Raw genomic sequence first — 18,639 nt, forward strand, 5'->3', positions numbered from 1 at the left:
TTGCCCTAAATACTTGTTCTATCTGTCCTATACAGGGCGGGATGGATTATTCTATTACTGTTCCATGTTAGTTTCATATGTGTTCATTCATAAGCCTGTTCTTTCCTGCTCCCAAATCTGTGATTATATAAAAATGCAGAAATTTGCTTTTTTTTAAAGAAACTCTACTGCTTTTTCTTCAAAACTCTTATTTTGGTACTTCTTTTGAGCTGCCTCACAAAATTGGGAAAAGTGCAATAATCAAAGGATTACTACATTCTGATTTCCCAAGTGATCCAGGAAATGTGAATCAGTCTCCTTAAAAATAGAATGGCATTCCCAAGTATCATTACTAAAAATGTCAGTTTTGCTTAGACTGGTTTCAAGCAAAATGCCTTTGTTTTATATGAATAGTTTAAACATTTTTTTCCCACACAGATGGTGGTACCCTACCTCCAAACAGATCACAACCTTCAGGGGAGCATAATAATTTTCTCTACAGTTGTAGCAGCATTTGGCCTATTAATTAACCTCAACAAGATGGGGGTTATGCTGATACCAACATTACAATTAATGGCACCATGTTGATGTCTTATGTTGTGATAGTATCCGTTCTGATAACGCACTCTCGTGAAAATAAAAAAAAGCCTATTTACTTCCAGCCAATAGTAGCTTAAGCTCTCTGCACAACAAAGTTCAGAACTTGTGTCATCAGTCAAAGTTGCTTAGATTTAATAACTGTAAATTAGATGTTTGAAGCAATATATCTTCAAAGCCCTGGCAAAGGTAACTTTGGAATAAGAAGAATGCAAGGCCAGACTTTGCTGCCTTTGTTTGACATATGAGTCCAGATTAGTTATTGGTGACTGAAACATGAAGGTCTGCAATCTTTGGTGAATTAATGGACCAGTAGTTGATATCTATCTTCCTGTAGCCCTACGCAGGCATTCAGCCTGACCATGGAATGGCAAAATGTGTGTAGGGAGTCTGGACACATGCATTGGCTCCTTCCTCAGCCTTCCAACATTGCCTCCTTCCTCACCCTTTGCATGTTTAGAGAACTTGTTTCCTTTGCGACATGGGCTGAAAAAATATAATGGCAAGGTACTTTATGCAATTTATCAATTGTATATGTTATTTAAGTGGCATAATTTTGCAACCAAGGCAGCAAGATGAATAGTGTTTTTTTAGTGGAAGGCAAACTGCAGCAGAATGGAAACAGTGCTGCATGTGAGAAATACAGAATTGTATGGAAAGTGATATTACTCAGGACTCTCTATCTCAAGGACACTTCTAGCTGTGGACATAGGGATGCAGTTAGAAGTCCCTTCAACTTTATGCTTCGCATGAAAGCCAGGAAGGAGCTCACACGTTCAGGGACATTCTGGGATGGTTTGTGTAGGTGCCCCTGCCCCTCAGCCCACTTTGATTGATTTTGCAGGGCAGGGCTTACCTGGCCCCCCACAATATTTTATCCAAGTTGGCACCCCTGATAGTAACATAGAAAGGGCCTTTTCCATGTTAGGAATGCACAGATCTCCTTTCTGCCTCACTCGCTTCCTCCTATTAAGTAACAATGATCCACCTACTGAAAGCTGGCGTAGTGGAAGTCTTTATATCTCTGAGTGAATGTCATTCCCAAGAATTCCCCCAAATAACAGCTCAGTGAGACACTATATAGAATCACTGTATCTACAAGACGTTCCATCTAAAAGATGATTGGCCAATAGCAAGTTGATGACAGTGTCATGAATCATGTGACTAAAGCTAGAGTTCTTCCAAGGTATTTTATTTGTTTTTCTTTGCTGGATATTATTTTATTTTTAAAGCAAGCAATAAACATAAATAAATTCATAAAGTAAAGAAATAAATGGCCAATCTCAATTTAAGCAGACAGTTAATAAGCAAAGGGGCAAAGCATAGACCAGTACAAATAAAGAGGGAGGCAGTTTTTGGAAGAACCTTATAAATCCAAACCCTGCTTTTGTCCTTTACCATCATCACACTTGTATATTTTAGAACACTTCAGATTTCTAACAGATCAAACACATTGATTGAAATCCTATCATCTAGTGCCGGCTCAGTTACTTAAGTCACACCCAGACAAAGACAATTCTTCATTTTCTACAGGGCTGTTCACCCCCCCTTCCTCTTCTGCGCATAAATGATAAAAGAAATTAAGTTTTGTAAATGTTATGTATGCCAGGGAACAGAGGAAGACACAATGGGAATGAATACAAATAAGACATCTCTCAGCAAGATCTCGACCATGAGTGTGAAAAACACTGGGTATCTCATTAGCACCGAAATAAACAGCACTATCTGCCTAAGGAGGTAATGGCTCTTTCTAAGCTCTCTTAAAATTCAAACACAAATGTCAAAACAGCATGTCTTTCAAGAAAGCAGTGTGCAACTTGGAAAGAGATTCAAATTTTCACTTGTATAGATAAGAGCAGAAGGCTTTCTAAAGGACTAGGGCACATGGCCCCCCACAAAGACAAGGAGAAAGCACACATACAGTATTGTGTCTAAACAAAGGCCTATCTAAACTCTCAAAGAGTTGCATATTCAGCTTAGGTCCAATGCTACCCCTTCACACCCCTTGTATTCTCCAGCATGATATCCAAACTCTGTTCATCAACATCCTCTCCCACCAATAGATCTTATAAATCTCCAAGTGTTACCCTGTCAAAAGCTATGGCGTCAGTGTGCAAGCTAAGCAGAACTGTATCAACCAGATGCTAAAAGGCTATGCAGATCAGAGCTGCTTCTATATGGCTGGCATTCAGGCTGGATCAAAAAGGGTCCCTGTAAAGTAAATCCATGGCAGGCAGAAAGTCAACAGATGCCACTTCTAGTTCAATGATACAAGAATACCAGATGCAAAGGAATAAACTAGTCTGAATCCTTCCCTTGGCAGGTATCAATTTGTCGTCACTTGAACCATTTTTCCCTATGGAAAAATCTACAGCTCCCCCCCCAAAAAACCCTTCTCTTTTTCTGTTATGTATTTTATTTAGAAAAGAGAGAAAAGGAAAGCCTACAGTGGAAGAGATTATCATTTGGATGCCTCCTGTTATATATAGTTAACAATGTAATCTATGCACGTCCTCTAACAAGATCACATGAGGCAGCAAGATGAGAGCAAGGCTTGAAACTGCTGTATAAACTGTAGAGGTTCTCTGTTGATTAAAATTGTGCCTTTTCTTCCTAGTTCTATCATCTATATCAGTGGTGCTCAAACTCCCCCCCCCTCTCTCTTAAAAAATGCTGCATGTCTCAGTGGATTACTTAGTGAACCTTCCATTTCCCCCTACAAATAAAAAAATGCATAGCTCACATTTTAACAACTAAATGCAATGGATGAAGACCGATAAATACATGATAAAGGTAAGGAAACAAAAGATCGATACAGTGGTACCTAAGGTTAAGAACTTAATTCTTTCTGGAGGTCCGTTCTTAACCTGAAACCATTCTTAACCTGAGGTACCACTTTAGCTAATGGGGCCTGCCGCATGATTTCTGTTCTCATCCTGAAGCAAAGTTATTAACCCGAGGTACTATTTCTGGGTTAGCGGAGTCTGTCACCTGAAGCGTCTGTAACCCGAGATACCACTGTAACACAAAGATAAATAAGATGACCTTTTTATTATTTGGCACTGGCATCATTGCCAGAACCAGAGGAGCATTAGGAAAATCATAGAATCATAGAGTTGGAAGAGACCACAAGGGCCATCCAGCCCAACCCCCTGCCAAGCAGGAAACACCATCAAAGCACTCCTGACAGATGGCTGTCAAGCCTCCGGTTAAAGACCTCCAAAGAAGGAGACTCCACCACACTCCTTGGCAGCAAATTCCACCGTCGAACAGCTCTTACGGGTCCTAGGCCAGTTGGATAAGAAGGACCACTTTAAATGTTAGATTGTTAGGTAAAATTAGTAGACTGCAGGGCCGCCAACTTGAATAAAATATGGGGTGGCAGGTAAGCCCCGCCTCCAATCATTTGTGTGTGCACAGTCCATTTGCCTCCACTGGTGTCACGCCTTGCCCCCAAGCCCGGCAACAAAGCACTGGTGGGAAGAAGAGGGAGGGGAGCTGGGGGGGGCAATGCCAGGCAGCAGCCATGTTGCCCCAAGGTGCTTTCTAGCAGTGAAGGGGCAATGGCAACAGCCATCAAGTTGGGGGGGGGAACTGGCCCCTTCAAATATTTTATTGGGGGACTGAAGGGACATGGGGCAAGGTAGAGTAGGTTTCCTGTCCACTTCCTTGACTTGACATACAATATTAAGCATAGTTATGAAACTGCTTTGAATTTTGATATTGAGACGTCATGCATCCTACATACTGTATGTTGGTAGCATTTTACCCATGTGCAAAAATGTGTGAATGCTGATGGTAGTTGGTACTGTACATACGTATCTCTGTAAATGACGCTTACCTGGAGTGGTATCATTCTTGGATACATCGCCAATGTGCTTCCATCATCTACCAAGAGTCAACAGGAAATTGATGTCTGTGAGTATATGAACCTTGAATCCTTAGAGGATTCACATCTGGGTCATATTGATTTCTATGCAAGTGATGTGACAGCCATCTTTAGAACAAGGGTATCATTGCTTTCATACAAATGTCTCATTTTAAGGGGGAAAGATAGAACAATTACATTTTCCTAAGATTACTTTTTCATTCATTAAAATGGCAGTAAATCATTGTATCTTGGAGAAGCATTCAAATGAATCCATACAAATGTGCCAAAGGTTATCCCCGGAAACAAAATAATAAATTAGTTGGAAAATGAATTATATATTATGTTTCTTACCCTCCCCCCCCATTCTGCTTTAAAAAATAAAAATCTGTAATAATGATCTTCTGTAATCAACATGATAAATTTGATATTCAGGGGTACAGTTTTTGCCTGAAATCCTAATGCAAATGATGAAAGGATCCATGAAAAGCAACAGTGAAGTTGATAAATGAACTTGTAAAAGACCATACATTATCTTGTTCTTGAACTGAACACAACAAAACGAGGGTGTTAAAAACTGCAATAATGCACTGCTAGGTGTATTCTTCATGTGCTCAATCAACATGGTCCACAGCGTCCATTAATTTGGCAACATAGTTCTGCAGCCAGGAAATGAGCATAAGTTAGTGAAAATGACAGATGAAAATGCATTATATTAAAGAAAATCACTTTGCAAAAATGTGCATATTAGGGAAGATTGTATACAAATATGTGTATAAGCAGGGAAATCCACACTAAATTGTGAATGGTGAATTTTAATGAGAATTTCTTTCTTCCTTTTTAAAAAAAAATGTCAATGTGGAAATGTGGAGGACTGAAGATTGGGAAAAATGAGAAACTGAGAAAAACTGAAATTGACACATTTCCCCATTCCTCAAGGCAAGGGAGCACCCCTCCCCTGTATCACATGCATGTTTCAAAAATCCCTTATGTTAGCCCCACTGGGGCAGGGCATGATCCATACCTTTAAAATGGTTGGCTTCGCACCCCTCTCCAAAGCAGGGCTAGTGAGAGCGTTGGAAAGTGATTTCAATTATGGTAACAGAATGGAGCGGAGGAAAAGTGTTATACTTCCTCTTGTAGTCGTCCTGCTCTGGTGGAAAATGAGCACACAAGTCCATCCTTCATGCTCACCTTCTAAGTTTTTTTAAAATATTGGGAATCAGATTACAAATATCTCCTGTTTCATCTGTTTTGGCCAATGTGCTCCCCAACATCTTTAAAATTTGATAAATAAATATTCATGACATGTTTTTACCTGCATATTTTTATTTACACTATCTTGAATGAGTCCATGAAAGTATCCATGAGTAAATAATGAATGCTATCACAGGACACTATGGGCAATATTCTTTATCGCCCTTATCTTTTCAAATATTTAAAATATAGGTGTTAAACCTGGCGTAACACAGTGGCTGTTAGCAAAGTCACTTAACTAATGCTGATGCAGCCCACAGAGAAGAAATCCTGATAACATTTTATTTAGCAAATTAAACAAAAACAATGAATATGTTGAGGGGGTAAGAACTTTTGTCTTTTTTTTATACTTCAAATCTTGTACATAGCAGGGAGACAGTCAACCAAACATAAATGGGAAAATTCCCTCAGAAGTATCCAGCCAATGAGGGCACACACTATGTCAGCAAACATGCCCTGGTTGTGAAGCAACACCTCCACTCATCCCCCTCTTGGCTAGTTGACTTTGAAACAAACAAACTTAACCCTTTAGTTGCACACAGAATGAACTCTGCTGTTATACTTCCAACTCAGGGTCTAGACGGGCAAATAGTTTGACATCGTATGAGTCAGTTTCCTGTGTTTATTACAGTTTATTAAACAGTCTGGCTCTACATTTACCAATCTGTTTATAAATGAAATTTCATTTCTCTGCTTTGTGGCGCCAAACAAGAGATAGTTAAATAATGACAGGGTAAAGTAAAAACTTTTCTTTAAGAAGGGAACCTTTTGTACAACTATTACATCCTTTTCTTCCTTTTTTGTATGTGGACCTGGGGGGAAATGATAATTTGTCTAGATCATTCAAATATGCAGTACAGCTCCTCTCCTGAATTCCTTCTAATTTTCAAAGAAATTAATCAAATGAATCTGTCTTGCTCAACAAATTGAAAATATTGTAAGTTAAGACTATAAAAATTAATTATGAAATGCAGGGAGGATGAGAAAGAAGCTTAAAAATGCATCTTCCCTAAATTTGAATCGTTATTTTGCATAATCATAAACCACTTCTGTGATTGAAAGCACTCTCTAAAAATCATGCACAGCGGTTAACAAGTGGCCCGATCTAGACATATGCAATTATTAAAGGTCTGGGGGAGGAAGTGCTGCCTCCAACAAAACAGAAGTGAGACAACGGAAAGAAATGAGTGGTAGAAGCTTTTAAAAGGCGATATGATAAAACAGAATGTGTTGTCAATTCAAATAGAATAAGAAAAGAAGTGTGGCTCTATTTTGATTTATGCATAGCCCTTATCTGGTGCAGTCATGACATGAATGAAGTGAAAGAAGAAACAGACAGAACAAACTAGGGAAGGAAACACACACACCCCAACAAAAACAAAGATACATATACAATTACGCTCAACATCCAGCAGAGTCATTTCACCTACAGAAACAGGTGAGCTGAATTGATGCACTAGTATATCCAGAAGGTGCATGTGTATATCCACCAACAGAAACCTACAATGTTGACATATGGTAGGCGTTGAGGCACCCTCCAAATGCTATTGGATTGCACTTCCCATCAACCCTGACCATTGGCCATGCTGGCTTGGGCTGCTGGGCTTTGAAGTCCAACAACATCTAGAAGGCACCATGTTGGCCACCATGGTGTTCAGCTTTTGGACAAAGGAGATTAGCAAGTGGGAATGATAGAAGATGATAGAATGGTATTTGCCCAAACCTGCTAGAGGCACGTGCAGAAGTTTATATATGCATCTTCCGCACTGGGTGTGGAGCAGTGTGTTCAAACAGGTGTTCTCTCTCTCTCTCTCTCTCTCTCTCTCTGTGTGTGTGTGTGTGTGTGTCCTTTCTAACCCAAAGGTGAGGACTGAAAAGATTGCATGCACAACCCCACTTCCGAAAGGTTCCAAGGTTGCATCTTGAAAGGAGCATGGTACTGGATTTAGGACCCACCTGATTCTCCTTTCCTACCATATTCAGCCATGCAATGAGATTGTGGCCTTTTGAAAAGAGCTCACTGCAGAGCTGGCAAACATTTGCCCCCTTTGAGGATGTTGGAAGTTTCAGAATATTTGCACTGCAGATGACATGCCCACACAGAGAAGAACCTCCAACCTTCCTAGACTGTCCTTGGGATGATCTATTGATTTTCCTTCAGGGTTGCTGACCTCATTTCCTGCTCTCCTCTTCATCCTTACTTTGGGAGAGGAGACATCTTTGTGGATCTCTCCTACTGAGATGAAAGAACATGCATGGCTTTTTTTTCTGCCTCAGTTAATTAGAACTAGGATCTTTCCTATCAAACATGTAGTTTTTGAAATGAATGTGCCTTTCCCATTTTCCTGAACTCAGAGTCCCAGTGTGAGTCTATCTAGGGTACAGTGTCCTTCTCCAACACAGATCTGTTAGCATCTTAACTACAAACACCAACACAGTGTGCACCTAATTTCCACATGCGTGATACATAGGGTCATCAGAAGCTTTCTCATACCGACTTAGGCTGTAAAAATATAAAAAGATACAAAAAAGTGAGCACAAAGAAACTCAACAACACACACCTAAGGACCTCTTTTCGACTTTAACCAGCTTCCATGCAGTACAGAATTCGGGACAAAATAATAATAATAAACTAATGTAGTCTCTGTACACACTATATCATTAAAGCACATTCAAAGCACTTTCTTTCCCTCAAAGAATTCTGGGCACTGTAACTTCCCCCTCATGGAGTTACAATTCCCAACAACCCATGACAAACCACAGTGCCTGTAATTCTCTGAGGAGGAAAATGTTATTTGCATGTGCTTTAAAGGTATTGTTTGTATGGGGTCATAGTTACAGAAGTGAAAAGGTGGCATTTCAGTCCCTTCTTCCAAACAAAGAAAAAAACACACATGAAGGGAGTTAAGGTACAAATTCAAAACAGGGCATGGAATTACTCTAGGTTTATACTACTAGCTCAACAAAGAACATAAACAGGGTCCATTGAGTATAATTGAATCAAGGAGTTTTCCATTATATTCAAATGACTTTCACAGCAGGAAAGTGTTGTTTAGTCAGAGAACACTAGAGACAGCTATACCATCTAAAACTACAGCACTTTACTTCCCTGCATCATTTAAACTTTACCATTTTGAGTGAATTTTTTAGAATTCCCTCTGTATGTTGAGAGTTAGTTATCCTTCAAGCAAGACGATCTCTCTTGCATGCGGCTTCTGTTCTGTCAAGGTCATATTGAATGTGAAATATACAGAGGTGGCAAATTTAATAACCCCTACAAGGTGTACGCATAGCCCATAAGAAGAATCTCAGTGTCCGTTCCATTGTCTCCATCTCACTTTGTATAGGGATATTTGTGGAACCTGTATAACAGACTTTCTTAGATTCGATTGGAGCATAGCTGTCAACCCTCCCTTTTTTTGCGGCAAACTCCTTCACTTTTATTGCTGGAAATTCCCTTATTCCAGCGCCGTTCCCTGCTGCTATCCTGGATTGTTAGATATACCATAGACTGTCCCCGGGACAGGTGAGGCTCCTGATCCCTTATTTTCAAATCCGAAAGTTGACAGCTATGGATTGGAGATCTAAATCAGCCTTCCCAAACCAGGAGCCCCCCCCCCCCGCAATGTTTTGGACTACAACTCCCATCATCCCCATCCATGGGAGTTGTAGTCCAAAGATACCTGGAGGGCACCAGTTTGAGGAAGGGTGATCTAAATTATATATACTCGTGTGATGCTCAGACCTAAGATTTTAATATGCAGTTTGCATAAATAGGAAATATGGAAGGGCTTCATTTTAGTTAGCTCTTGACAGGTTTTACAACTCATTATAATACTTGGGTAAACCCTGGAATATATGAAGGGACGATAAAAAGAGAGCATATGGGAATATATTTCGTGGTAAATCCTCTAGTATCCCACATGCATGACATTAGGGAGCTTTTTAAGTCAAGACACCAGAATTTCCCAGCAGTCTTCAGCAGCTCTGGTGCTGTGGTTAGCAGGGGCACGGAGGGCAAACAAAGAGGAAATGCTTCCAGGCTCAGTTATAAATGTGATCTCAGTTAATCAGAGAGCACATGGTGAAAGGAATGACACCACAATGTAGCCAATCAAAGGGGCTGATGACACTGAGGGCAAACATATTCAATTCAACGCTTCCAGAAGAGGATGACCTTTACAAACAGTGTCAAAGCAATTAGAATAATATGTGGGGAGGTTACAAAATGTAGGGAATACTTTTTGCTCAGGTGCAGCAAAAGTATTGTTGCATCACTAGATTGCACTGCAAAGCATTCCTCTTCAGACAGATAACACTTTGTATCAAGAGAATGACACCTTTGGCACTAGAAACATTATGATTTCCCACCACCACCATAGGCACCGACTCCTAGGGGCTGAGGCAGTTTTGGCCCCCCAAATATTTTTTGAGGGGGCCGTGCCCCTTCAATATTCAGAGGATGTTGTGCAACATCAATCAATCAATCGAGTACCTTTATTGGCATCACAGTATAAAACGTTTCAAGTAACTAGAATAATTAAAAGGACAAGGGTGAAGCTATGGTCATGTGAATTTGGATGTTCTGCTATGCCCTGTCTATTTCCCGAAAGGGTAGTTTGTTAGGAACCCTTTCGGGTAAAATTATGGCTAAAAAGGAAGCTTCTAAAGCAGTAATATCTTTGTCCCAATCTGCCAGGAGAAAGCTTATTTGCCTTCTTATCAGAGTCGTGGGCCGGAGGTCCAACATTTTGTTAAGCATCAGTTGGTGAGGTCTGCTGTGTATAGAGCAATCTAAGAGAATGTGGTCCATTGAATCAGGTACTTCTTTATTGCAGACACACAAATGGGCTTGAAATGGAATGTGTGAGAATCTGCCTTTGGTCACTGCAGAGGGGAAGGCATTTAGTCTCGTGAGCATAAAGGCTCTTCGATGGGGAGGGAGATCCTTTAGATATTTGGCACAGGTTCCGTAGGATGTTGTGATACCTAAGGCCTCTGAAGAACAAGCGCTGTCTTTCGTGGTTGTGGAGCTGCTGCTTGATTAATTGGAACACCAGCAGCACATCACACAACATCACATGTGCAACATCAGCATGTTATGCAACGTCTCATTGGGTCCCCCCAATCCTCTGGAGAAGATGGCATCTCTGAAGACCACCATATCATATACAGTGGTACCTCGACTTACGAATAACTCTACTTACGAATGTTTCTACTTACGAACGGAGCTCCGTCCGCCATCTTGGATGTGGTTTAGATAGGATTTTTTCTACTTATGAATTTTTAGATAGGGTTGCTTCGACTTACAATTTTTTTCTCCCAATGCATTCCTATGGGATTCGACTTACAATTTTTTTCAACTTACGAATGTGCATTCGGAACGCATTAAATTCATAAGTAGAGATACCACTGTACTGTTTCTGGTTTCAAAAGCAGTTTGTTACATGCCATGGAAGGCTACCAGTTGAGAAAAGACAAGACACAGATTGAGGACAGATTTGCTTCTACCCTGATCAAGTGGAAGTCCTGAGAGACTTCCTCCCAAAGGAAGAGAGAAGCAAGATTTTCTTGTCCATCAGGGCTAATCATGGAGGGGCAGGAGGTGTCAGGGACTGGACTGAAGGGGAAGAGATTGAGGAGAAATGGTGGAGGTTGCCCCCGCCTTCTCCTGGAGCTTCCAGAGGAGAGGAAGACAGTCTTGATTTACAGAGGAAGGTCACAGTTCAGAGACAGGCGAACAGAAGAGTTGGGAGGTGTTGGGAGAAGGGAGGGAAGAGCCAGAGCCAGGGGAGACAGAGGCAGAGCAGCCAACTGACACGTTATCACTGGAGAGTATTTCTGACCCCCCTTCTCCCAGAACTTGGCATTCATTGAGGGTGCAAGAACAAAGGACTCAGAGATAATTAGGTCCTGATGTCCACCGTAAACAGAAGTGCTGTTGGTAGGAAGGGAGACAGGAGGAGCTCAGTTGGAGCAACGCCATTAATGGGAGGCAGACTGCATTCCTTGTCTCCCTGTATGATTATAGTCATACCTCATGTTACGGCCGCTTCAGGTTACGTGTTTTCGGGTTGCGGACCACGGGAAACCTGAAAGTACCGGAACGGGTTACTTCCGGGTTTTGCTGCTTGCGCATGTGCAGCACTAAATTGTGCCTGTGCAGATGCAGCGCTTCAGGGTGCGATTCTGTGGGTTGTGGATGTGCCTCCGTCGCGGATTACATCCGCAACCCGAGGTTCCACGGTAGTAAGAACTCTTTGTTTTTATCTGCTCCTTGCAGTGACCAGGGGAGGGAGAGAATTCCTCGGAGTCTGACAGGAGGCTTTGCTCTCCAACCAGCTTTCTTCATGGCTTGTCCTCGATAGTATTAATTGTTTCAGTTGCCATTTGGGAGTCCGAGTTGGAATTTGGGGGGAAATATCCTGGATTGGTCTTTTGGGGGAATTCCCCCTTTTCTGCCTACTCCACACTTGAGGATGTTTGGGGCCAAGATGGATTCCTGTTTGGCTTATAGGGAATCCATCTACCCACAGTTTCTTAATTGGTTGTATTGGCTACAGACCTTCTAACTGTTATATAATACATATAGCCATTTGTATGTCTCTTGAGTCTTCCTTCTGGGTCAAATATGTAGTCCTCACAAAGAACCCTTCAGGGTGTTCAAAGCCCTTCAAAAATGCTACCACAACAGCACAGAATTAAGGACTGTATATACCAATCTATGAACACAGAAAGCAATATATAAATTCTAAATATGCTGTTTACTGTTGGCAATGGGAAATTACTAGAGAATGGTAGTGCAAATATTTCTTTCTAATTGCAGATGCAAACTTCAAAGCAATCCTCGCAAATACAAGCTTTCATCTGGCTTGTTCTTTCCGAGTGATGTCCCAAATTGTCATTCTTAGGGGCAGTAGCGAAAACAAAGGCAAAAATCGGTGAGATCAAAGTTAGAAAGTAATTAACACTGTCTTTTCCTTTTTAATTGAAAAAGAAAATGTGGTTCTGGTTCAGCAACCACGATTCTGTATTCTGGGTTCATTTCTGAAGGAAAGACTCTTCATTTAGCTGTTGGAGAGGGAGAAAGGACAAGGGAGCCCTCGCTTAGTAAATAAGAAACCCTGAGACAAGGAGTGATGCCTCGCCATTCAAGTGTATAAATATTGTTTTTGTGCTGAGTTTCCCATGACCATTTCTTTTCACCTGATAATGATTTGCTTAACACATCCTTTTTTTATTGTCTTTCAAGCTATTTTGAGTGTCTAGAATCCATCTCCCAGGGTTAATTGTTTTACCATTTATCTTTGGTCCATCAATGGATTAATTTACGTGTGTGACACTGATTTTATTGTCTAGGCTGTAGACTTTGCTTTCCGTTCATGCTCTTATTATACACTCAAATTATTATTATTTTGTTACTATTCTTTTGTCTGGGGGTTTTATTTCTTTTTTTTGGAGAGCAATATGTGATTAAAAAAAACCTTTACAGATAACATGTTTTTATATATGCTTTAAAAACAACAACAACCAGCACTATGATTTTCTGCACTGATGCTAAAAGATAAACTACCTTTCCGTGGTGTCCCATCTAATGGCTTCTTTTTCTCCTACCTAACCTCTTATTTGGAGAGAGGAGATGAAAGTAGCAAGGAAGAAGAGATGCATGAAGGTCATCAGTGAAGATTCATAAACCATTGTGAATAATGTCAGAACTATAATTTAATTAGTGGCCCATCTGTCACTTTCTGTTTGACGAGCACTAAATGTCCAATTATCATTTAATATCTGCTCTAATCAGTTCTGGCAAATTTTGCAGGCACACAAGAGATGATATTAATAGATGGAAGGGAAGCTACTTTTTTGCCACATAATCAGAGAGAGGGTGGGGGGAAGAGAGGGCATGTGAATTTATTCCAAAGAGAAGCCAAAGGAAGTCACTTACATGCATCGCTAAAGCTTCATTACCCCAAATCAAAGAAATGGACCCAAACGTCACCCACTCACATATGAACATGTAAGCATCCATAGCATAAAGGTGATATAATGTATTTATTGTCTTTGTGGCTGCTTTACTGTTTTTATTCGATGGACCCCTTAAGGATTTGCTTCATAAAGAGCTTGTCATATTCTCATCAGCGGCAATTCAGCAAGAAATTACAGCTGGAGGAACCAGTCAATTTCAGTTTTCTCCATCACTTTTCCATTCTCAAATGTAATTCTCCACATTTCTGCAGCAATCCAGTTATGTTGATGCACTGCAATTTCAAAATTTTATGTTGTCAGCTTCTATGCTGTAGACTTATGTTGTGTGATTTTAGAGGAATGCCTTGCTTTTCATCCTCTGTTGTTCATTGTGAAGGCCTTTGGCTATACACAGCAAATTGAATTAAATTGGTTTTCTTCTGTCTCGTTTTCCCAGCCTTCAGTTCTACACATTTCTGCACCATTATTCTTTTTTAAAGAAGTGTTCATTAAATGCTGTGAGCATTTTAATTCAAATTTCTTTTCACACGCATTTCTGTATGCAATTTTCCCTAGCCTAACACACTTTAAATATTTCCATAATATATGTGTTTTAAGCACACTTCCTCCCAATTTAGGCATTTTTGTATACCTCCGTATACATTTTGCATACATTTGGAGAACTGCACCACAAAATTCAGAGAAATACAGATTTCAAAGGATAGCTATGTTTCAGTTGGCATATTGGGAAAGGGACAATTAGGTAGGTTTACATTAAAATCTGAACTGAATCAAATTTCTCCTCCATCCCTACATATAAGTGACTCAGCATGTGTGTGTGTGTGTGTGTGTGTGTGTGTGTGTGTGTATCTACCATATTTTTCGCGCCATAGGATGCACCTGACCATAGGATGCACCTAGTTTTTAAGAGAAGGAAAACAAGAAAAAGGTATTTTGCTTTTTTGAATTGTCTTAGGCATAGCAGCCAACTCCTAGAGGCCTAGGTGCTTTGCCCCCCCCATTAAATATTTGAGGAAGCTTCTTTTGCAAAGGGGGAAAGCTCCATTTATTTATTTTTAGGGTCAGCTCAAAGTTCTGCAACTTTTTTGCAAATGGGTAAAGCCCCATTTTGGGGGGTGGGGTCATCTCAGAGTTGTGCATCTTTTTTGCAAAGGGGGAAAGTTCCATTTTTTAGGATCAGCTCAAAGTTGCTGAGTATCCTTGTAAAAAGAAAAAATCCTGTTTTTATGGGGTTCAACTCACAGTTCTGCAGCTTCTTTAGGAAAGGGACCCATTTCTACAGTTTGTAGACAGATAATCTAATCAGCCAGTCACATCTCTCCCTCTGCAGACAACAATTGAGGCCTAGGCAAGGGGCCGGGAAGGGAGCTAGCTCCCTTATCTCCCTGCCCAATCTCTTGCAATTAGCTACTGAGTGGGTTCCTTTCTCTTTCCTTCTTGTTAGCCTTTAGCTCAGGCATCCCCAAACTTCAGCCCTCCAGATGTTTTGGACTACAATTCCCATCTCCCCCGACCACTGGTCCTGTTAGCTAGGGATCATGGGAGTTGTAGGCCAAAACATCTGGAGGGTGCTGCTTTAGCTCTCTCTCTCTCTCTCTCTCTCTCTCTCTCTCTCTCTCTCTCTCTCTCTCTCTCTTTAAAAAAAGCAGTATCTGCCTTTAGCCCCTGGGCAATTCGGCTCCAGGGACCATGCATTCGCTCCCTAAGACGCACAGACATTTCCTCTCACTTTTTAGGAGTAAAAAAGTGTGTCTTGTGGAACAAAAAATACGGTATATATATCGGTGCCACATAAGACTTGTTACACATTTGAAAGAAATCAATCTTTTAGTGTGCCAGCACTCACCTCATGTCAATAGGCTCTGTGGCTATTGATATAAGGTGGGTGCCACCGTGGCACTCTTTTGACTGCTTGCTAAAAACATTTTTGTTTAGGCAAGACTACCCAGATATGTATAACATTGACATGTGCTTGAATCTGTTTTTAGCTTATCATTGATTTTATTTTTTTAAAGAAATGTTTTAAATATCTCTTTTTAACCATTGGAACAAACAGTTTGTATTTTATGGCTTTTTATTCAGTCATCTGGTTGCAAGGCAAAAGATCTATGTCTCCACGCATAGGAGATGTTGGCTACTCTGATTCCCTCCTCTTCCGTCTCCCACAACATCCTGGAAACCTACGGGAAGGCACAGGGGTCACATAACCTCGGCATTCTCTGTTCTTGAACGTGGAGGGACCAGTTTAGGACAGGGCCGGATTTAGGTTTGATGAGGCCCTAGCTACTGAAAGTAATGGGGTCCTTTATACGTGAAGCTGAGGCTCCAATACTTTGGCCACCTCATGAGAAGAGAAGAATCACTGGAAAAGACCCTGATGTTGGGAAAGATTGAGGGCACAAGGAGAAGGGGACGACAGAGGACGAGATGGTTGGACAGTGTTCTCGAAGCTATGAACATGAGTTTGACCAAACTGCGGGAGGCAGTGCAAGACAAGAGTGCCTGGCGTGCTATGGTCCATGGGGTCACGAAGAGTCGGACACGACTAAACGACTAAACAACAAATACGTCCAGCTGTCATTTGTCAACAACAAATTGTCACTTTTTGTGTTGAATATATGCTATATGGTAATTTATGGACCTAACAGGTATCTAAAGCCATTGGCACATGCAGAATGTAAAAAGGTAAAGATAAAGGGACCCCTGACCATTAGGTCCAGTCATGACCGACTCTGGGGTTGCGGCGCTCATCTCGCAGTATTGGCCGAGGGAGCCGGCGTACAGCTTCTGGGTCATGTGGCCAGCATGACTAAGCCGCTTCTGGTGAACCAGAGCAGCGTATGAAAACGCTGTTGACGTGATTTCAAACTGCTAGGTTGGCAGGAGCTGGGCCTGAGCAGCGGGAGCTCACCCCATCACAGGGATTCAATCCGCCAACCTTCTGATTGGCAAGCCCTAGGCTCTGTGGTTTAACCCACAGCGCCACCCGCGTCCCTGTCTACATGCAGAATGTAGGCACCCTATATATAGAAATGAGCAAACCAGTGATATTTTAAGGAGCAGGCTAGCAGGTGGGACCCATTACTTACATCATAGGAGCCTATACAACACAAAACACTGTTGCTGTATGTAGGTTTTATTTTATTTGTTTTTTACCTTATATTTTGGAAATGTACACCCAGTTTTCTTTTCCTTTAAATTTTTTGGGGGTCCCCAAGAGAGTGGGGCCCAAAGCCCTTTGTTTAGCTTATATGTAAATCTGGCACTGGAGTAGCAGGGTCTCCCAGGGAGGTCTCTGCAGTCTGCTCTCTAACTTCCCCCTCCTCATCCTGCACTATCTCGTAACTAGGGATTTCCTCATTCAGCTGTGCATCATCCCTGTCTCCCTCTCCTCCTGAAACTGCTGGAGGGCAAAACTTCCCACTCCTCCTCTTCTGGCTCATTTCCCATTCCTCCTGTTCACCAACTTTACTGATAATTCATTGTTTTCTTTTTGTAAACTCCTTTGATGTTTTAAGTGGATTTTTCACAATCAAGGAGTATATTAATTTTAGGCAATAAACTGGGAAAAAATATAAGACATCCTGATTCAACTGAGCACCAGCTTGGTCAAGAAGAAGGAGAATGAGAAAGAGAAAGAGAAGGAGAAGGAGAAGGAGGAGAGGAAGAAGAAGAAGAAGAAGAAGAAGAAGAAGAAGAAGAAGAAGAAGAAGAAGAAGAAGAAGAAGAAGAAGAAGAAGAAGAAGAAGAAGAAAGAGGTGGCATCCAGACAATACCTTTTTCTTTGTTTAACCAAAGATAAAACTGTCTGAAAAAGTGTGCATGCACACGAAAGTTCATACCTATGACAAACTTAGTTGGTCTCTAAGGTGCTACTGGAAGGAATTTTGTTTGTTTGTTTGTTTCCAGTCTGAAAATGTTAGTCATATTTTTAAAAAGCACATGAAGGCATCTATGTAGCTGAAAGCAATGTATGGCTGCTTTGTTTTTACACCATTTTACAAAGACCTTAGCAAGGCGAACCGAGAGACAGATATTGATGACATCATAACAAGCTTCAGCTGGGTCAAGGTCAGGACAAGGTGCCCTCGCTCCCATCTGTGATCAATATCCCCAAGGCTTCGTTGAGAGTTCTTTTGTCTCGATAAGAAGCTTGTTCTAATGAGAAAGTGATTTTCACGTGACATATGAGATTTCGCCACACAACTCTGATGCAGCCCAAACAAAGCCAAATGTTTGCTACACGGTTGCCTAGACCAGCTGATTAGCAGCTAATAAGCTTGGGAGTGCAACCTGACAGGTCCCCTTTCGTGACAAAAGAGCCGGTCACAGAATGAGATTCAAAGCAGAGCCATTCCCCATCATCAAAGAGGTTGCGCTGCATTTGTAGAGCAAAAACAAAAAGCATGGCGCTTGATGCTTCCCTATTTCTATGAACAACACCCCATCTAAGGCTGCCTTGGCCGAGGTTTCAATTTAGTAAGAGCTTATCTGGCCTGTGTGAACCTACTTGACCCCTCATGACTCTTTCCGGTCTGCCATATGCATCATACTGCACAGACCACTATGTGTGGGTCACAATGTTTCAGCGATTGAAACTGTGTGCCCCCACACCCCTATTAATGTGGAGCAGCCTGTATGTGGGGGGGGGGGCGCAGCTTGAGGTTAATGGTGAAGACAACGGGGGCTATGGACATGAGTTCTCCCTGCTCCCAAAGTTCAGGGGACACATATGGGGAAGGAGTATTTTGTCACTCACAAGCACTGGCAATGCACCCTGAGTGGCATGCATCCGACATTAATGTGAAACGGGTCCTATACAACACATCCATACAAGTGTAGGGCCCCTTTCACACTAACACTAAACACAATGCCCAGGATACCAGGTCCAGTTGTTACGGGGGGGGGGGGCTTGACCAACTTCTACCCACTTATGCATTCAGCTGGGGGGG

The sequence above is a fragment of the Zootoca vivipara genome, chromosome 12, assembly GCF_963506605.1.
Source record: "Zootoca vivipara chromosome 12, rZooViv1.1, whole genome shotgun sequence".
NCBI classification, from domain to species: Eukaryota; Metazoa; Chordata; class Lepidosauria; order Squamata; family Lacertidae; genus Zootoca; species Zootoca vivipara.